This window comes from Ictidomys tridecemlineatus, chromosome Y (assembly GCF_052094955.1).
Source record: "Ictidomys tridecemlineatus isolate mIctTri1 chromosome Y, mIctTri1.hap1, whole genome shotgun sequence".
NCBI classification, from domain to species: Eukaryota; Metazoa; Chordata; class Mammalia; order Rodentia; family Sciuridae; genus Ictidomys; species Ictidomys tridecemlineatus.
In genome coordinates, this window is record NC_135494.1 from 3,507,638 (window position 1) to 3,528,415 (window position 20,778).

A 20,778-nucleotide genomic window follows, 5' to 3' on the forward strand; every position below is an offset into this window, starting at 1 on the left:
AGAGCTAAGGTTATGTGCTGGGTCCAGGCTAGTGATCATACTGCTGGACAATGTCCAGGAGTCTCCAACACAACCTGACCCATCCCACCCAGAGTTAGGAACCATCAAGGTCAAGAAACCCTGCCCTAGAACACCCAGAAACCTCCCATTACATGGGGACATCAAATGCATGGAAGAGTGACATCATCAATTGATGTTCCCATCTCAGTTACCTTCTTCAAGTTAAATATAAAAGATTTTGCAAAAATAGTCGAGTCAAAGGAGGCTTCTCTTGGTTTGTTTCTAAGGTTGAACGGAGAGTGTCAAAAGTTCTCAGTCGAGGGAATCAAAGGCGCTGATGAGGTCTATGAAACTGATTGTGAGTATTTGCTCTTTTGGCCTCTGCATGACCCAGACCTTGATGTGCATGACAATTCGTGGTCCTGGGGACCACAGATACCACCATGTGTGGATGCTGCTCCGGACCTTTCTGCTTTGACTTGTTCATGCAACCTTGGAAAATCTAGTAAAATAGTGAGCATTGGAGTCACCAGAGAGAGTTAGAATAAGGTCATATCATCTCAGGTTCCCATGTGGGCACTTCTACATCTATGAGGAGGCTGAGGCAGGAGGATTGCAAGTTGGAGACCAGGCTCTGCAAAAGTGAGGTGCTAAACAACTCATTGAGACCCTGTCTCTAAATAAAATGCAGAATAGGGCTGGGGATGGGGCTCAGGGGTTGAGTGCCCCTGAGTTCAATCCCTGAAACTTAAAAAAATGACATGAATATACAGCAACATGATTTAATAAAATACAACTAGGCATATTTACATGTGCATATGTATATATGCTTACTTATACACTTAGACTTTATATGTATGTAAAAATATAAATGTGACATTTTTATGATATGTACTTATACAAATCTATATGTGTGTGTGTGCATGTCTATATCTGTATCTATGTATATCTATATCAATATATAATCATATATAATGGACTATAATATCTCGTTATTCTGGTTATACTTCATGTAAAATCACACGGGTCATGTAGTGATATGTGTACATAGGGTAACACACATGCCCCCTTCAGTTCCTTTACTCTGCTTTATCCAACATACCTCTATTCTTCCCTAGCCCCCTCCCATTGTGAATTATCATCTCTGGATTAGAGAAAACCTTCAGCTTTTGGGTTTTGGGGGGATTGGTTTATTTCACTTAGCATGATATTCTCCAGCTCCATCCATTTACTGGCAAATGCCATGATTTAATTCTTCTTTATGACTGAGTAATATTCTGTTTTGCATATGGACCGCACTTTCTTTATCCACTCAATTGTTGAAGGGCACCTAGGTTGGTTCCATAGCTTGGCTACTGGGAGCTGAACTGCTATAAATGTTGATGTGGTGGCAGCACTGTTATATGCTTATTTTAAGTCCTGTTGGTAAAGACCAAGAAGTTTTCAAGTGTTTCTTTTTCTGTCTCAGTCTCAGGTGACAATTACTTCCAAATCAAGTACGTCAGAAATCGTATCATTTTATTTTATAATAAAAATGTGGATGCAGACGGCAAGGTGACCTATGCAACACTGATTGCAGGTAAGTATGGTGACTTTTACTGTCCAAAGCACAGCATAGTGATTTCTTCTATGTTGTCAATTCAGGAGAGAAGCATGAGCATAGGTTTTCTGAACTAAGGCACTAGTACAGAAATGTGTTCCCACAGTCGATCCATTTGATTCAGGTGTACTGAGGGATTGTCTCTCTGAAAATGAGAGATTCATTTCATATGGCGCCCTATCAAAAATCACTCCTAAATGTTGCAGACCACATTCTGCAGATCTCATAGTGGTATACACAGTAGTACAACTGGGTGTTTGGCACCTAATGAACCAAAATTTTAAAGTAAAATTCCAATTATATTCCCATACTTGTGAATGTACAATTGTGAATCCCAACCTTATAGAAAATTATAAAGCACCAGTGAACAATATGGAAAAAATTCTTATGTACATATAAAAAGTCAATTGAGGTACACTCAGTTCAGTATTAATGACCATAGTGATCTCCACTATAAACCCTTTGTTTTATCATAATTGTTCCAATATTTTCCAAACTTAGATTTTTATTCTTTGAATAAATACTTAATAAGACCAGCCCCTCATGTATGCTGCTCCAATCCTGATGGGGATATAGACTTTTGAGTTTTGCTACAGAGCAAACAAAAGATGCATTTGAACCTTTGAGGTTTTAGATCAACATTTGAAATAGAAGGAGCGATTAAATACTCTTAATTTCTCAAAGATGAACGAGGAGAGTGTTTTTTTCCCTCTCTCTTTTTTTCTTTGCATTAGCAGAGATGATAATGCTAATGTGCTAGGTGGAAAGTTCAGATCAATTCCACCCCCTTTTGTATTTGAATATTGGTTGAATGGCCCAGAATACTGGGGCATAGACTCTAGAATGTAGACAGAGTTGAAATGAGAAGGCACAGTATAGAATAATTCCCAAAGCTTAGGCCTTGGAGGTGTTGAGGAGAATGCATAAATATTAGGCAAGATTGGGTTCACACAATAAAGGGTTTTGAGTGTTTGCAATATTCCTAAGAATTACAAATGATATGATGTTCCATAAGTGGAATTTATTCACGTTCCCATGACACCCATAAATGAACTGGAAGTATCATTAATCAGAGCATGGAGATGGTGGGATCAACTGGTCTACCTCGGACCCAGAGGACGCTTTCTAACAGAAACCTGTTCCACATTTTCCCACATGCAAAACAGCTAAGGAAGAAAGTCTGAGTGAAGAGCAGAAGAAGAAGTTTGAAGAGCTGACGGTGGAAAAGAACATTCCAACGGAAAACATAAGAAATGTTATTGAAACTGGTAAAGTCACTTTCCCTGATCCTGTAGTCATCTGAAATGAACCAAAAGACAAGTAGCTTGATTCATATCTTCCTTTGGCAAAATGCAAATCATTACAATTGAGCAACCACAGTGACCTAGATTTTTCCTTCCCCTCTCTTTCCCAGATGACTGTCCTGCTGTTTAAGGACATTACCTGATGAGCAGACACTTGAGGTTTGTTATTTCCTGACATTTTGTTCTGCTAGGTATTTTTCCCCTTGTGATACTTGGCATAGATATGAATGACTGAAATGGTCCCCCCTTCAGGGTGTTGAGATGTCTGTATGTGTTTAAAACATGGATCAAACAACACCCCTTTGGTTTTAAGAGTGGATTCTTTTATTGGGGGACAGTGGGAGAGCTTTTTGTGAAGCCATGGACAATGGAATAGTATTAACGTTGGTGAATACATTACCTTGTAATGGCAAAACCTTGAATATCCCTAAAGGAGATTTCTGAAAGACTTTCAGGTTTTGGAGGGAAAGGTACTAGGGATTTAACCCAGGGAGAATCTACCACTGAGTTCCATCTCTACCACATCTCATTCTTTATTTTGACATGGCCTCTAAGACGCAGAAGCTGGCCTTGAACTTGAGATACCCCTTATTCTGACGTAGACTACTGAGTCCTGGGATTACAGGCAAGCACCATTGTTTCAGACACAAAATTTTAAAATGTTGCACACGTGAAAATGCACCTTAGGATCCCTCAAAGCAAGAGGTGACCATGCAAGTGTAGACTTCCCTATGAAAGTGACCCCTGTAGAACCCATACATGAACATATAAGCTCTGAGAAAAGAGTTGCGTGTGAGCGTTCCTGCACTCCACTACCCAGGATTGGATTTTTCCTTTGCATTCTAACACTCCCCAGTATCATGTCATTAAGATCAGTTTGGCCATATTTTAATTTCTTTTTCTTTTGAATCCTACAGATCCTAATGAGATCAAGAATGTTTGCAACATCATCTTCTCAAGGGCTCAGAAATCATCACTATGAAGATAAAATGCCCTTCTCTTATTAAAATTATAATTTCTTTATTTCTGTAACATTGCAAACCCTGTCTAAGGGATTAAGGGATTTCCTGTCAGTTCTCTTCTATACCTTTCCTGCTATTTCTGTATTCCTAATTGATTAATAAATTTGACATTATATGCACAAACGTGTCTTTGGATAAGTTTATGACAATTTCAATTCACAGAAATATCTACTCTGATTCAATATTCAACATTGAGTCTACTGGATACAGAAGATCACTTTAGTTAAGGATGATTGTGCAACTGCTGATTGTATCATGAGTACAGAGGAAGGGATGGGCTTGCAACATCACACAGATGTGAGTGTGTTATTCTCCAGATATGAAGGGACCCAAAAGCTCACGTGATACAATGGAATGATGTTCAGAGGTGAAATGATTGGGTATGAGAGGTGTGGCCTAGTAAGTGGATTAATCCACTTGAATGGACTAAATGACTGGTGACTGCAGCAGGTGGGGTGTGGCTGGACAAGGGGGTCCCTGGGCTGTGCCTTTGGGGTTTCTATCCTGTCCCTGGTGAGCAAAGCTCTCTCTGCTCCCTGGTGCCCTGTCCTGAGCTGCTTCCTCCTCCAGGCCCTGCCGCCATCTTGTTCTGCTCCCCTTGGGCCAGAGCCGTGGAGTCGGCCAAACATGGAATGAACCTCTAAATCCAAGAACCACAAATAAAAATTCTCCTCCTCTAAAATTGTACTGATAAGATTTTTGTGTTGCAACAGTGAAAAACATTTCTAATATGTTCTTTTATGATGCAACAGAAAAAACGTTTTTTTTGATCAGATATAACTTAAGAGACCAGGCAGTGTATGAAGACTGTGCTTAAAAAAAAAAAAAAGAAAAGAAAATAGGAAATAATAGAGACTTACAAGATGCAGTAAAAATGCCCCTTTTTACATGAATGAGGGTGAAGAGTCTGTTTGGCCTGATAAAGGAGCCTAGTATTTCCACCAATATGAGCATGAAGACCTAAGAAATAGAACAGAGAACACTGAGACAAAGTCACATGAGTCTAGGCATCTAATGACTGACATGTTGACAAAAATATGTTCTTGGGGAAGTCAGAATTGTCATGAGGGAAATTAGATAGACATTTGTAGAAAAATAAAATAGGACTCCTGTCCCTCACCCTGCACAAAGCTCATATCAAATTGGTTCAAAAATGTAGGAAATAGACAAGAGACTTCCAAACTTCCAGAAGAAAACCAGGGTCAAAAATTCAACCTACAGGAGCCTCACAGGTACCGTTGGAGTGGATCCTATAGCAAGTGCCCTGGTTCTCTCAATGTGATTGCCTGTGGTTGATCTATGTGGTGGTTGACCCAAGGAGAATTCAGCTGGATAACTTGAAGGAACATGCATCTCAATTAAAAAAACATATATGTCATAAATTGACAAGAGGCCAGATTTGAATTAGTATTATTATTACTTTTATTGTAATATCTTCTACAATTTAAACATGGACTTGTTTGAGAGATGCCCAGTTACCTTGCATTTGAGGTCGAGATGCCTTAGTCTAGTTTGGTAAGGCCACAGGGTACCATCTTTGATTTTAGAACTTTAAGCATTTAAACCAAATGTTAAAGAAGTGATACAGGAGCCTGAATAGGTGTTTTGTCCTTGATCTTCCATGACAGCCATCAGAATCAAAGAGGATATATATTTTACTGCCCTTGGAGTCAATGACAGGTTTGTGTGTGAGTCTATTATATAAAGGTCAATTATCTGGTCGAACTTAAGCTTTTGCTAATATTAATCTCATTAGTTAAATAACAGAAAATCCTGGATGGTCCATCCCAGCCAACCAGGAAACACTGAGCAGACAGAAGGTTCAGGATGAAAAACAATGGATCCATTGCTGCTCATGCCAAATCTCCAACACTATATAAAGAGGCAGAAAACTCATTCTCTCTAATTGCTCATCTACAGTGAGCCCCCGAAGGATAGGAAGAGAGATTGCAATCAAGATGAGGACCTTTTTGCTCACTCTCGGATTTGCTCTGATCTGTGCTTCTTCCCAATATGACCCATCAGAGGTACCTGGATGGGGTGATTTGGGAGTGATCTCTTCCTGGCTCCTTCTTTCTCTCTCTCTTCCCACATTTCTCAATTTTAAGTGACATGGGATTTTAGGAGCATCTCAGCCGACACATATCTATAATCATGAGATGATTCTCCTCTACTTCTGTATTCTGACTCTTTCTGTGACTATCATATTCCTCCTGAAGTAAGGAAGTTAATAAAAGTTAAGGTGCCATAAGGCACCACAGTGTCACCTACTAGACCCCATACATTTGGTGATATTTTTTAGCTGCTCCCTGTGGGAATCTGACTTTATCAGATGGGATTCTTCCTCTGGAAAGCAGAGCTTGCATGGCTACCTTCTGATTGGGTTTGTTGTTTCCTTCTTAGCTAAACCACCTGCCTTGGTTCTAATAAGTGTGGATGAGAGATGAGGAGGAGGAGCCAGTAGGCATTCCCAGGGGACCTTTCCTTTGCAGATCACCGGGGAATGGCGCACCACTGTCATGGCAGCTGATAACCTAGAGGAGATTAGTGAAGATGGAGATCTGAGATTCCTTTTCCGTCACCTTGAATGTGTTGATGCATGTGAGAAGTTAGTTGTCACCTTCTACATCAAGTAAGTGAAAATTGTCCCCATGTTAAGGAACTGAATAGTTCACTTCTGACACGTAGGCTGGGCTCCAATCCATGGTGAGACGTCTTGATGATGCTCACAGAATGGAGTCTTCTGACCTCTCTTTTTCTTGAAGGAGATTGTGGTTTTGAGCTCCTGTTGAACCATATCCCTTAACATAGAGATCCCGAGACAGTGAGCAAGGACTCTTCTCTTGGAATCCTGAGCTGAGGGCAAAGGTCCATCAGACCCCTGCATGTGTGTTGGACTCCTTCCATTCTCTGTCTATTGTCAACAGATTGCCACCATTAGTTTTAAGGATGAATTCAAAAGAGCAGGATCTACACATTAATCCATGTCAGTCATGATTTTCCAGCTGACATTTTCTATGACAAAATTGATTCAATAGATATATATTTGTACAAAGCAGTTATCTGTAGAATGATTAGGATTGTGTGGTTATTGTGAGAGCGTGGCAAAAATTTAAAATCTGTATAAAACATAAATGTAACATATAGGTGTTATATAGAATGTCTCATCTTCATGGTTCCAATTGAAATCATTGCAGATAAGAATGACTCAATGGATAACCCAAATTCAAATTGTGTGTAAATAAACAAGTATAATGGTCCTTGAAATAAAAACACAAATATGACAATTACATCACGAAAGACTGGAATATTTTTCAACCAAGACCCAGGAGAACATAAAAATGAGAACTCATTCGTAGGAAGCAGAGTCTGTTTACAATTCACACCATGAGTTTCCACACCAATTGGTCATTGAACTTTTCAAACATGTATCCTTTCCCCCATGCCAATTCCCCCCACTCAAACAAACAAACAAACAAAAAACAAATTTGAAAAGACCATATGGCACCCAAATACCTCCTGTTAAAATGATTATTGATGAAGTTGAAGGTGAGTTGAAGTTGAGATATCCATATTGGGTCTTCTTCAAGCCCAATACAAAGATTTTTGCAAGAATAAATGAGAAAAAAGGGACCTTCTCTTGGTTTGTCTTTAAGGTCCAATGGGGAGTGTCAGAAGTTCTCAGTGGAGTCCACAAAAGGCCCTCATGATGTTTATGAAGTCGAGTGTGAGTATTTCCTCTAAGGTGGACAGCATAACCCAAGCCTTGAGGGGTGTTCAGATTCATGTTCTTGGTGGGCACACACACGGGGGTCTGGACACTGGCCACCATTAGCAAACTTATGCTTGCTCATACCACCTTGGGAATGCTGGTGAACTGTGAGCATTGGAGTCACCAGAGAGAGTTAGAATAAATTCCATACCATCTCAGGTTCCCAAGTGGGATGTTGGTATTAATGATGAGTCAAATGGGTTCCCTGTTTATATAGCTCATGGGGTTCTCTCCATGGAGAGCTGTTTAAAACAACATTAAATAACACCTAAATTCCTGCAAAATTAGCCTTGTTCTCTGACAGATATGATCACTCTTGCTTTTCATTGAACAAAGTATCTGAATATTAAAAAGATATGTATTAGACACACTATCAAGGATTTATGGTCTGACAGTCTGAAACTCCAAATGTAAGAATGAGAATAGTGAAAATAACAGCAAAATATTTACACTAAATTCGACCTAATTTAAACTTCATCTAAAACAACCCCCCAAATAATACAGACTTCTATATTTTTGCTTTAGTAAAACAAAATTTAAAGAAAACACATCCTATAATATTAAAAGACCAATTGCTTGCCTATATGTTTCATTTGATGGAGACAAAAATGTCCAATGTAGTATTCTAGTCTTGATCAGAGAAGCTTTATTTCTCATTGAAATACGAATATACAGCAATATGTTTCAATAAGGTACAAATATATTATAAAGTGCATATATTTGCATATTTATACATATGTATTGAAAAAATATAAGGGTGACATTTTTATTATATATATATATATATATATATATATATATATATATATATATATATATAGAGAGAGAGAGAGAGAGAGAGAGAGAGAGAGGGGAGATGCAGCTCTTTTTATGCTTCAAGTTCAATGTGATGTATTGATTTGACCTGGGTGGAATTACATGATAATATTACTTACATTGAATAATTGGGTCCAAAAATTGCTGAGGATTTGAAAATTGGTTCTGTGGGATGATTTAGAAAGTGTGAGCTCTCCACCTACCCTGGTTCTGTAGATCCTGCAATCAGGATCTTGGTTCTCAGGAAACCACTTTCCACGAATGCCTAGGCGATTCCAAGGAGGGGGGACATGGAATTGTTGGCCTCTCTCTGCAGCTTCTGTGCCTGATTCTAACTCAGGATGTGGAACATTAGTGAAACAGAGATTGATGGGGAAAAAGGGTCCATGATAGTATGTTGCCAGCAACTCACACCAAATGACTTTTTAAGAAAGGTGATAATTTAGAGTTTTAAAGTGTTTCTTTTTCAATGACAGATGCAGGACAAAATTTCTTCCAAATCGAGTACTTCTCCAATGGTTTCATAGTATTTTATAATAAACATGTGGATGAAAATGGCAAGGTTACTCATATGACTAATGTTGCTGGTAAGTATAAGGGACATTTACCTTTTGAAGTACAGCATAGTAATTCCTTTTTTTCTTTCTTCTTTTTTTTTTTAAAGTTGAATTCATATTATATGCCTATACTTGTGAATATGCAACGCTGAACCAAATCTTACAGAAAATTATAAAGCACCAATGAATAATATGAAAAGATACTTATGTATCTTAAAATTCAAATTAAGTTCACTCATTTCAGTATTAATGACCATACTGATCTCCACCATCAACCCTTCATCTTATCATAATTGTTTGAATAGTTTCAAAACTTAAAGTTACTCAAGAACACTGCTCATCACATATGCTACTCCAATCCTGCCAGGGACTGAGTTTTTTGTGTCAAAGCAAACAAAAGCTGAATTTGAACATTTGAGGTCATAGGTACAGCTTTGAAATTGATGCAGCTTGAAACTTATTTTATCAAAGATTAAAAAAAGGTTTTTTTTGTTTGTTTGTTTTGCTTTTGCTTCGCATTAGCAGAAAGAACCATTCTAGTGTGCTAGTTGAAAAGTTCAGATCAACACCACCCCTCTTCTGATATTGAATATTGGATGAATTGTCCAGAATCCTGGGGCATTAACTCTATAATGTAGACAGAGTTGACATGAGAAGCCACAGTACAGAATATTTCCCAAAGCTTAGGCCCTGGAGGTGCTCTGGAAAATGCAAAAATACAAGGCAGATTTGAATTCACACAATAAAGGGTCTTGAATGTCCTCAGTAGTCCTAAGAATTACAAGATGATATGATTTCCATAAGTGGAAATTACCCACATTCCCATGTCATCCATAAATGACCTGGAAGTACTCTTAGTTGGTGAGGTCAACTGGTCTACCTGGACCCAGAGGATGCTTTCTAACAGAAACCTCTTCCACATTATCCCCCATGAAACACAGCTAAGGAAGACAGGGTGAGTGAAGAACAGAAGAAGAAGTTTGAAGAAGTGACAGTGGCAACCAAGATTCCAAAGGAGAACATAAGAAATGTTATTGAAACTGGTAAAGTCACTTTCCCTGTTCCTGTAGTAATCTGAAATGAACTAGAGGAGAGGTAGCTTCATTCAATGTCTTCCATTTGCAAAATGCAAATCATTACACATTGAGCAACCCCAGTGATGTAGACTTTCCCTTCCCTTCTCTTTCACAGATGACTGTCCTGCTGCCTAAGGACCTTGCCTGATTATCAGACACTTGAGGTTTGTACTTCCTGACATTTTGTTTGGCTAGGTATTTTTTCCCCTTATGATACTTGACATTGGTATAAATGAGTGAAATTGTCCCTGCTTCAGGGTGTTGAGATGACTACATGCATTTAAAACATGGATCAAACAATACCCCTTTAGTTTTCAGAGTGTGATCTTTTATTGGGAGACAGTGGGACAGCATTTTGAGAATGGCATAGTATTAACATTGGGGAATACATCACCTTGCAATGGCAAAATCTTCAATATTACTAAAAAAGATTTCTCAAAGACTTTCAGATTTTGGAGGGAAAGGTACCAGAGATTTAACCTAGGAAGAATCTACCACTGAGTCACATCTCTACCTCATCTTATTCTTTATTTTGACATGGCCTCTAAGATGTAGAAGCTGGCCTTGGACTTGAGATCCTCCTGCACTTGATACAGTCTCTGAATCCTCAGATTAGAGGCATGCACCATTGTTCATGACACAAAAAATGTTAAATTATTGTACACATGCACATGCACCTTAGGTTCCCTCAAACAAGAGGTGACCTTGCAAGTGTAGGTTTCTTATGAAAGTGAACCCTGTAGAACCCATACATGAACATATAAGCTCCGAGAAAAGAGTTGCATGTGAGCGTTCCTGCTCTCCACTACCCAGGTTTGGATTTTTCCTTTGCATTCTAACACTCCCCAGTATCATATCATTAAGACCCGCTTGGCCGTATTTTACTTTGTTTTTCTTTTGAATCCTACAGTTCCTAATGAAATCAGGAATGTTTGCAACATTATCTTCTTAAGGGCTCAGCAATCATCTCTATGAAGATAAAATGCCCCTCTTTTATTAGAATGGTAGTTTCTTCTTTTCTGTAAAGTTGCAAGCCCTCTCTAAGGAATTACCCACAAGTTCTCTTCTATATTTTTTCTGATATTCCTGTATTCCTAATTGATTAATAAATTTGATCTTACATGCACAAACATGTGTCTTTGGATAAGTTTATGACAATTTCAGTTCACAGAAATATCCACTCTGATGCAATATTCAACAGTGGGTCTACAGGAGATAGGAGACCATTTTAGTTAAGGATGATTGTGCAACTATGCAATGTATCATGAGTACAGAGGAAGGGATGGGCCGCAACATCACACATACATGAGTGTGTTCTTGTTTAGATATGAAGGGACCCAAAAGCTCAAGTGATACAATGAAATGATGTTCAGAGTTGAAATGATTGAGTATGAGAGGTGTGACCTAATCAGTTTTATTATCCATTTGAATGGACTAATAGTGTAAATGCAGGCAGGTGGAGTGTGGCTGGAGGAGGGGGTTCCTGGGCTGTGAATTTGGGGTTTGTATCCTGTCCCTGGTGAGCAGAGCTCTTTCTGTTTCCTCGTGCCCTTTCCTGAGCTGCTCTCCTCCTCCAGGCCCTTCCGCCATTTTGTTCTGCCTCCCATTGGGCGAGAGCCAATGAAGTCAGCCATCCATGGACTGAACCTCTAAATCCATGAACCACAACTAAAAATTCTCCTCCTCTAAAATTGTACTCATAAAATCTTTGTATCGCCAATGGCAAAAACTTTATTAAAAGTGTTATTTTATGATGCAATAGATTTTTTTTTGATCAGATAAACTTAAGAGACCAGGCTGTGTATGAAGACTGTGCTAAAAAAAGAAAAAAAGAAAAGAAAATAGGAATTCATAGACTTACAAGATGTAATAGAAATGTCTCTTCTTACATGAATGAGGATGAAGAGTCTGTTTGGTCTGAAAAATGTCCATTTATATAATATCAGACAATCTTTAAATATTTTTGTGGTTCACTGCATGAATGTACTGCAGGGGTTGGGAGAGAGTTTCAGAAATGTACTCAGTGATCAGGTTTAGAGAGAGTTCCTCCTTGTCCCTGCAGGGTTATTGTGTTGATATATATTATTAAAGAAAGATGGAGAAGATCAGAGGGGAGGGCGGGAGACGGGGGATATCAGAGATCTGTACCACATTTCCCAGGACTATCATTCTTAGTCATCATTATGCATAAGACAAGTGAAATCAGATATGGGTCAAGGCAGAAATAGAGCATTGAGTAAAGATTCTAGTTGCAGAATTGGACAGATCCTTCTCCAAATCTAATGAATGTAGAGGTCTCCTTTGATCAAGGACCATCATCAGAAGATGCTGAAATAAAGGAAGGTTCCCTTATATGTGGACAGAATGCTAATCACCAGCCAGGCAGCTTCTAATACTTGCAGACCGATCCCTGGGTATTTGGAAACCTAGGTGCAGGATCAGGGTGCTCTGAGTTTAGGAAACCAAGGAGAGGGCTCCTATCAACAGGAAATCTGAAGATCAACTCAGTTAATCACTTGGACTGTTCCTCATGGGAATGGAGAGAATCCAAAGGAAATTTGCTCTCTTAGAAAATTTAGTTGCTAGAAGGCTCAGAAGCTGCAGAGAAGTTTCTTCTGCCCAGAGGTGAAGATTATTAGTACCCAGACATCAGCCCTCTAGTCTCTGGGGAGATAAACTCTGCCCTGTGAGAGAGCAGTATGGGGCTTTGGCATGACAGCCCCGGCCACTAACTCATCCCTTACATTCCTCACCATCGATGATGAGGAAGGGCTTGGGGGACATGAACATTCTAATATAAAACTCTCCATTATCAAAAGGAAGCATGGTGAACTTCATGTAGGCATCAACTAGCGCAGCTAATGACATAAAAATGGTGAGATCCATTTTCATGGATCACAGACAGTGGGAATGCATCTCCTGTGGTCCTTGCTGTGAGTGGACAGGCTTGGCTTCACCTGAGGTGCCCTCCTGGATAGGCAGATGGCTGACATCTTGTCCTGGAATTGCTTGGTATTGTCTCTCTTCTCAAGTGTCCATGCTGATCCTTGGAAGTTCACATTTTCTCTTTTGACATGGACATGATCCACATGAAGTATTCCAAACACCGAGAACATAATTGTAGCTTATTTACCATCTGGGGACCCTGGTCCAGAGGGACAGATCTCAGTATTGGAATTGTCAGACAGGGAACTCAATTTAGCCTCTAACAGTAACTTCATCTTCTGTCTGATAAAATGCTTAATGAAATTGATTGATTATCCGAGATCTACATCATCTTATATGTCTTGGGTCAATCACTTGGTCAGGAGAAGTTAACCGTTAGATGTATGGCTGGTTTCATTTGGCGGTTTTTATGCTGCATATTTCTAAATGCTTTGGGTGACATAGGGTTTCTCAATATATTTTCATTCTCATTAATATTTTTTTGTTACTGGGGAACAAAATAAGGGGAACTAAATCACTGAGCCATCTTTATATTTTATTTTGAGACAGAATCTCACTAACTTGCTTAGAGTCTCACTATTAATTGAAGGAGTTTATTTCAACCACATAAAGGCCATTTATGATAATCCCAAGGTCAATTTCAAACTAAATGGAGAAAAAATAAAAAAATCATCTTAATTTAGGAACATTAAAATGTGTCCACTGTCACCATTTTATTCCATATAGTCCTTGAAACTTTAGCCAAAGTGATCAGGCAAGAAAAGGAAATCAATGGATACAAAAAGATAAATGAGAAGGCCAATTATCTGTGTTTGCTGGTAGCATTATCATATTTATAAAATGAAAAACTACACCAGAAGACTTCTAAAGTTTATGAATAATTTAACAAAGTAGCAATATAAAAGATCAATGCATATAAATCAATAGATTGCTACATAGTTTAATTCAGCAGGAAGAGAAATTTGGAAAACCATTCCATTTACAATAATCTCAAAAATATATTCTTGGAAATTATCTAAGCAAGAAGTTAAAATAGCTCTTCAAAGAAATTCACAGAACTCTAAAGAAAGAAATTGAAAAAAAAATAGAAGAACAACATTCCATGTTCTTGGATAGGCAGAATTAATATTGCAAAACTAGACATCCTACCAAGAGCAATAAATAAATTCAAAGCACTCCCCATGAAAATATGAATGAAATATTTTTACTAAATTGGAAAAAAATATTTCTTGGGGTAAAAATGGAAAAAATATTTCTAAATGCATTTGTAAGAATAAGAAAACCTGAGCAGGGAAAGGAATACTAAGCAAGATTATCAAAGCCAAAGACATCAAAATACCTGATCTGAAAAGGACACTACAGAGCTGTAGAGCAAACCGAGCATGGAAATTCCACCAATATGGGCATGAAGACCAAAAATAGAATAGAGGACACTGACACAAATTTCTATAAGTATAGCTATCTGATGTTTGACATGTTGCCAAAAATATATTCTGGGAGACGAGAGATGCTTTATAAAATGGCACAGGTAAACTGGGTAGCTATTTGTAGTAAAATAAAATAGGACCCCTATCCCTCACCTTGTACAAAACCCATAACAAAATTGTTCAAAAATGTAGGAATTGGAAAACATACTTCAAACTTCTAGAAGAAATCCTGTGTCAAAAATCCAACACGAAGGTGTATTGTAGCTGCTGACAGAATCAAGACAGTTGCCCTTGGTGTAGCTTCTATAGCAAGTGTCCTAATACTTTCAGAGTGATTGCCTGTAGTTGATCTAATGTGGTTGATGACCAAAGGGGAATTCAACTAGATCACTTGAAAGAGATGGATCAAAATTGAAAAACAAAAACAAAAACAAAATCATAAATTGGCAAGAGGCTAGCATTTGTATTAGCATTATCATTTTTTTTGTAATATCTTCTTAAATTTAAACTTGGGCTGATTTCAGAGATGCCATGATATTTTGCATTGGAGGTAGAGATGACATAATCTAATTTGATCAGGCCACAGGGTACCATATTTGATTTTAGAAGTATCTGTGAGCATTCAACTAAAATGTTAGAGAAGTGACACAGGAACTTGAAGATATGTTTAGTCTTTGATCTTCCATTTCAGACATGGGGATCAAAGAGGAAATAAACATTATTGTCCTTGGGATCAATGACAGGCTTTGTGCAAGAGCCATACATAAAGGTTAATTACTTGGCCAAATTAAAGCTTTTCCAGTATCCATAGCATTAGGTAAAGAACAGGAGTTTCTAGATAGCTCATCCCTGCCAACCAGGAAACACTGAGCAGACAGAAGATCTCAGGATGAAAACAATGGATTCATTGCCTGTCATGTCCAGTCACCAATGTGATATAAAGGGACATCAAACTCATTCTGTCCAGTACCCATCTCCCCTGAGCTTCTGTAGAGTGGAAGACTGATCTCATCAAGATGAAAACCTTTCTGCTTGCTCTCGGATTCAGCTTGATCTGTGCTTCATCCCAGGTCGACCCAGCAGAGGTACCTGGATGGGCTGATCTTGGGGGATCTCTCTCTCTCTCTCTCTCTCTCTCTCTCTCTCTCTCTCTCTCTCTTTATCTTCCCACATTTCTCAATTTTATGTGACATGAGACTTTATGAGCAGGTCTCAGTCCACAAACACCTATATCCATGATGGTAACCTTCCCTGTTGATGTAATCCAACTCTTTCTTTGACTATCACATTCCTCTTTAAGTCAATAAATGTAAAAAAATTAATCTGCCAAAGTGTTATCTACTACTTACCATATATTTGCGGATGTAGTTTAGTTGTTTGAGAGCCTCTCAATTCCATGCTTCTGTGGGAATCTGATTCATGACTTTGGCTGATACAGTTCTAACTTGTGGAGAGTAGAGCTTGCATGGTGACCTCATGATTGGATTTAGTTTTTCTTCTGAGCTAAACCAGCTGTCATGGTTATAATTAGTGTGGACGAGAGAAGAACAAGAGGAGCCAGTAGTCATTCCCAGGGTATCTTTCCTTTACAGGTCACTGGGGACTGGCATACCATTCTCATGGGAGCTGATGACTTAGAGAAGATTAGTGAATATGGAGAGATGAGGTTCCATTATCGTCACTTAGATTGTAGTGATGGAGGCAAGAAGATAGACTTCACTTTCTACTCCAAGTAAGTGAAAATCGCCCAATGTAATGCAACCATGGGGGTCACCTCTGGCACAACTTACTTCACTTCTGCACCAAATCTGTGTCTGTGTCTGTGTCCCTGCTTGGAAGCAACTGTATCCTGAATTCGCAGAAGATATATAGAGAGGACAAAGTGTGAGGAATTCAGATTTCAGAATTCACGGGAGCTGCAGAATTTATATGAGAGTTGGTGCTCTGATTATTAAGACAGGAAAAAATAAAGGTGTGTATATTAATGTCACATGCATAAATATAGATTGTTTAGGTGGAATATCATACGTTCACAATATTAAGGATTTAACATTGTTAATATAAATATTAGGTGCATCTATTAGGTATACTTGCATATCATATAAATTTCACGTACATATAGTATCTATGCAAGCATAGGCATATGCATAATTTTTCTTGTCATCCTGAAGTGGGAGTCTCCTTGCAAACCCCTCCACTGGCTACTAGGCCAGACTTGTAGACCTCTATGGCTGTCTCAATGGCAGTGAGAGCTAAGATTATGTGGTGGGTCCAGGCCAGTGATCATACTGCTTGACAGTGTCCAGGTGTCTCCAACACAACCTAACCCATGCCATCCAGAGCTGGTAATTGCCAAGGTTGAGAAACCCTGTTATAGAAAATGCAGAAATCTCCCATAACATGGAGACATCGAATGCATGGAAGAGTGAAATCATCGATTGATTTTCCCCTCTCAGTTACCTTCTCAATAATTCCTTCATTCAAGTCAAATATGGAGATTTTTGCAAGAATAACTGAGCAACAATTGGCTTCTCTTGGTTTGTTTTCAAGGTCCAATGGGGAGTGTCAGAAGTTCTTTGTCAGATCATCCAAAGGTCCTCATGATATTTATGAAGTCATGTGTGAGTATTTGCTCTAAGGTGGACAAGCCTTGAGGGGTGCTCAGATTTGTGGTCTTGGTGGGCACTCACATTGGGGGGTTTGGACACTGGCCACCCTTAACAAACTTCTCTCTGCCCATGCATCCTTGGAAATGCTGGTGAATTTGTGAGAATTGGAGTCACCATAGAATAAGATTTATATCATCTCAGGTTCCCAAGTGCGATGTGAGCATTAATGATGATTCAGAAGGGTTCCCTGTTTATATAACTCATGGTGTTCTCTGCATGGAGTGCTGTTTAAAATGACATGAAGTTACCAAAAAAAAATTAAGAAAGGTGATAATTTAGAATTTTGAAGTATTTCTTTTTCAATCACAGACAAAGGGCAAAATTTCTTCCAAATTGAATACCTCTCTGATGGTGTCGTAGTATTTTATAATATAAATGTGGATGGAAATGGCAAGGTTACGCACATGACTGTTCTTGCTTGTAAGTATAAGTGACGTTTACTGTCTGAAGCACAGCGTAGTGATTTATTTCTTTATTTCTTTTTTTTCCTGTATAGCTGGGATTTGAAACCAGGGCCTTGGAAGGAAAGCTACTGTCCCAGTCCCTTTAGTAATTTCTTCTGTATTATAAGTTCAGGAGAAAAATATGAGCATATACGTAGTTTTTACCAAATGCTAGTATAAATATTGTACTAAACACTAGTACTAATAGTAGTACGGAAATGTGTTCCCAGGTCAGAGTCCATTGAGTGAGTTGTACTGAGACATTGCCTTCTAGGAAATAGAGACACATTTCATATTATGCCCTATCGAAAGGCACTCCTAAAAGTTGCAAACCCTTAAAAATGAAGGAGGAGATTTTCTTACTTTCTTTCTTTCTTCATTTCCCTCTTTCTTTTTTTTATTTTTTCCTTTTTTTTTTGCATTAGCAGAGAAGAGCATGCTAATGTAGAGAAGAGCATGCTAATGTGCTAGGTGGAAAGTTTAGATCAATACCACCCCTTTTCTGGTATTGAATATTGGATGAAAAGTCCAGAATACTAGAGCATAGACTATAGAATGTAGACAGAGTTGAAATGAGAAGCCACAGTATAGAATAATTCCCAAAGCTTAGCCCCTGACAATACAAAAACATTAGGCTGGATTCAGTTCACAAAATAAAGGGACTTGAATGTCCTCAGTTGTCCTAAGAACTACAAGATGATATAATTTCCATAAGTGGAATATACCCATGTTCCCATGTCACTCATAAATGACCTGGAAGTACTATTAGTCAGAGCATGGAGATGGTAGGATCAACTGGTCTACCTCCGACCCACAGGATGCTTTATAACAGAAATCTCTTCCACATTATCCCACATGCAAAACAGCTAAGGAAGACAATCTGAGTGAAGAAGTCCACAACAAGTTTGAAGAGCTGACGGTGGAAAATAACATTCCAAAGGAAAACATAAGACATGTTATTGAAACAGGTAAAATTGCTTTCCCTGTTCCTGTGGTATTATGAAATGAACCAAAGGACAGGGAGCTTGATTCATATCTTCCATTTCAAAACTTGAATCTTTAGACACTGAGCAACCCCACTGATCTAGATTTTTCATCCCCTCTCTTTCCCAGATAACTGTCCTGATGTCTAAGGACCTTGCTTGATGAGCAGACACTTGAGGTTTGTCCTTCCTGACATTTGTTTTGATAGGTATTTTTCTTCACCTTATGATACTTGGCATGTGTATCAATGAGAGAAATGGTCCCTCCTTCAGGATGTTGACATGAGTATATGTGTTTAAAACATGCATGAAACAACACCCCTTTAGTTTTCAGAGTGGGGTTCTTGAGTTTCTTGAGTTGGAAGACAGTGGGACAGCATTTTGTGAAGCCATGGAGAATGGAATAGTCTGAACATTGGTGAAATCCAGTGTGAATAAACTACCCTGAAATGGAAAATCTCCAATAACCCTAGAGGAGATTTCTCAAAGATTTAGAGTTTTGGGGGGTAGGAAATAGGGGATGAACCTAGGGACTCTCTATCCCTGAGTTACATCTCCATCCCATCTTATTCTGTATTCTTACACAGCATCTAAGATTCAGAAACTCACCTTGAACTTGATATCCTCGTGCCTCAGCCTGCTCAGTCCCTGGGATTACGTCCATGCAACATTGCTCCAGGCACAAAATTTTTATTTTGTTGCATACATCCACATGCCCCTTCGAATCTCTGACAGCAAGAGGTGACCTTGCAAATGTAGACTTTCCTATGAAAGTGCTCCCTGTAGAACCCATACATGAACATACAAGGTCCAGAGAGGAGAGTTGTGAGTGAACATTCCTGCACTCCACTACCCAGGAAGGGATTTTTGTTTTTTCACTGTAACGAGCCTGATCATAATGCCATTAAGATCAGCTTGGCAATATTTTAATTTCTCTTTCTTTTGAATCCTACAGATCCTAATGAGATCAGGAATGTTTCAACATCACCTTCTCAAGGGCTCAGGAATCATCTTTATTAAGATAAAATGTCTCCTTTTATTAAAATTGTAATTTCTTCTTTTTTGGGAAAGTGTAAACCTGTCTTAGGGATTTCTTGTCAGTTCTCTTCTATATCTTTCCTGCTATTCCTTATTCCCAACTGATTAGTAAAATTGACCATATATGCACAACTATGTGTCTTATAGTTAATGAGGATTTAAATGCACAGAATACCTACTTCATGGTACCTATTAAAAAGCAAGGTCTACAAGAAGCAGGACGTCATTTAGTTAAGAATGAGGATAGGGGAAGGGATAAGCTGCAGTATGACAGATGTGAGTGTGTTGGAGTTAGACATGAGGTGTCCCTCCAAAGCTCCTGTGTGAGATCATGCAAAAATATTCAGAGATGAGATGATAAGATGGGAATGTTGTAACCTAATAAATGGATTAATCCACTTAAGTGGACTAACTGGGTGGTGACTGTAGGCAGGTGGGTGTGGCTGGAGGAGGGAGTCCCTGGGCTGTGCCTTTGAGGTTTCTATTCTGTCCCTGGTGAGCAGAGTTCTTTCTGCTTCCTGGTACCCCATTCTGAGCTGTTCTCCTCCTCCAGGCCCTTCTGCCATTTTGTTCTGCCTCCCCTTGGGCCAGAGCCATGAAATTGGCCAATACGGTTTGAACTTCTGAAACAATGAGCCAGATAATCTTTTCTTCCTCTAAAAATAGTTCTAGTCAAACATTGCATCACCACAGTAATGAAGGTGACTAAATTCACTGATGCAGTCATTTTTTTTTAAATCAGATGTCATGTGGGAGGCCAGGCTGCATGTCCAGTCTGCTTAATGAAAAAGAGAAAGGAAATTCACAGAGACTGAGAGTATGTAAAGCAAATGCCCACCTGATAGGGATGAGGGCAGGAATTCCATTAGTTAGAATCCTCCTAGTTTCAGATATTCATCAGATCATTATGTGTTTGAGCTGCAGGGTGGTGCCCCTGCATGTCTGGGCTGAGGTTGAGAAGTGTCCTGAACACTGAGATTGAGACAGAGTCCCTCCTGGTCCCGAGAGCAATATTCCCAATATTTCCCAGAACTGTGGTTCTTAGCCATCAATATTGAAGAGAAGGTGACATCTGACATTGGGCCAAGGCAGAAGGAGATCACCAAGGAAAGTCGCCATTTGCAG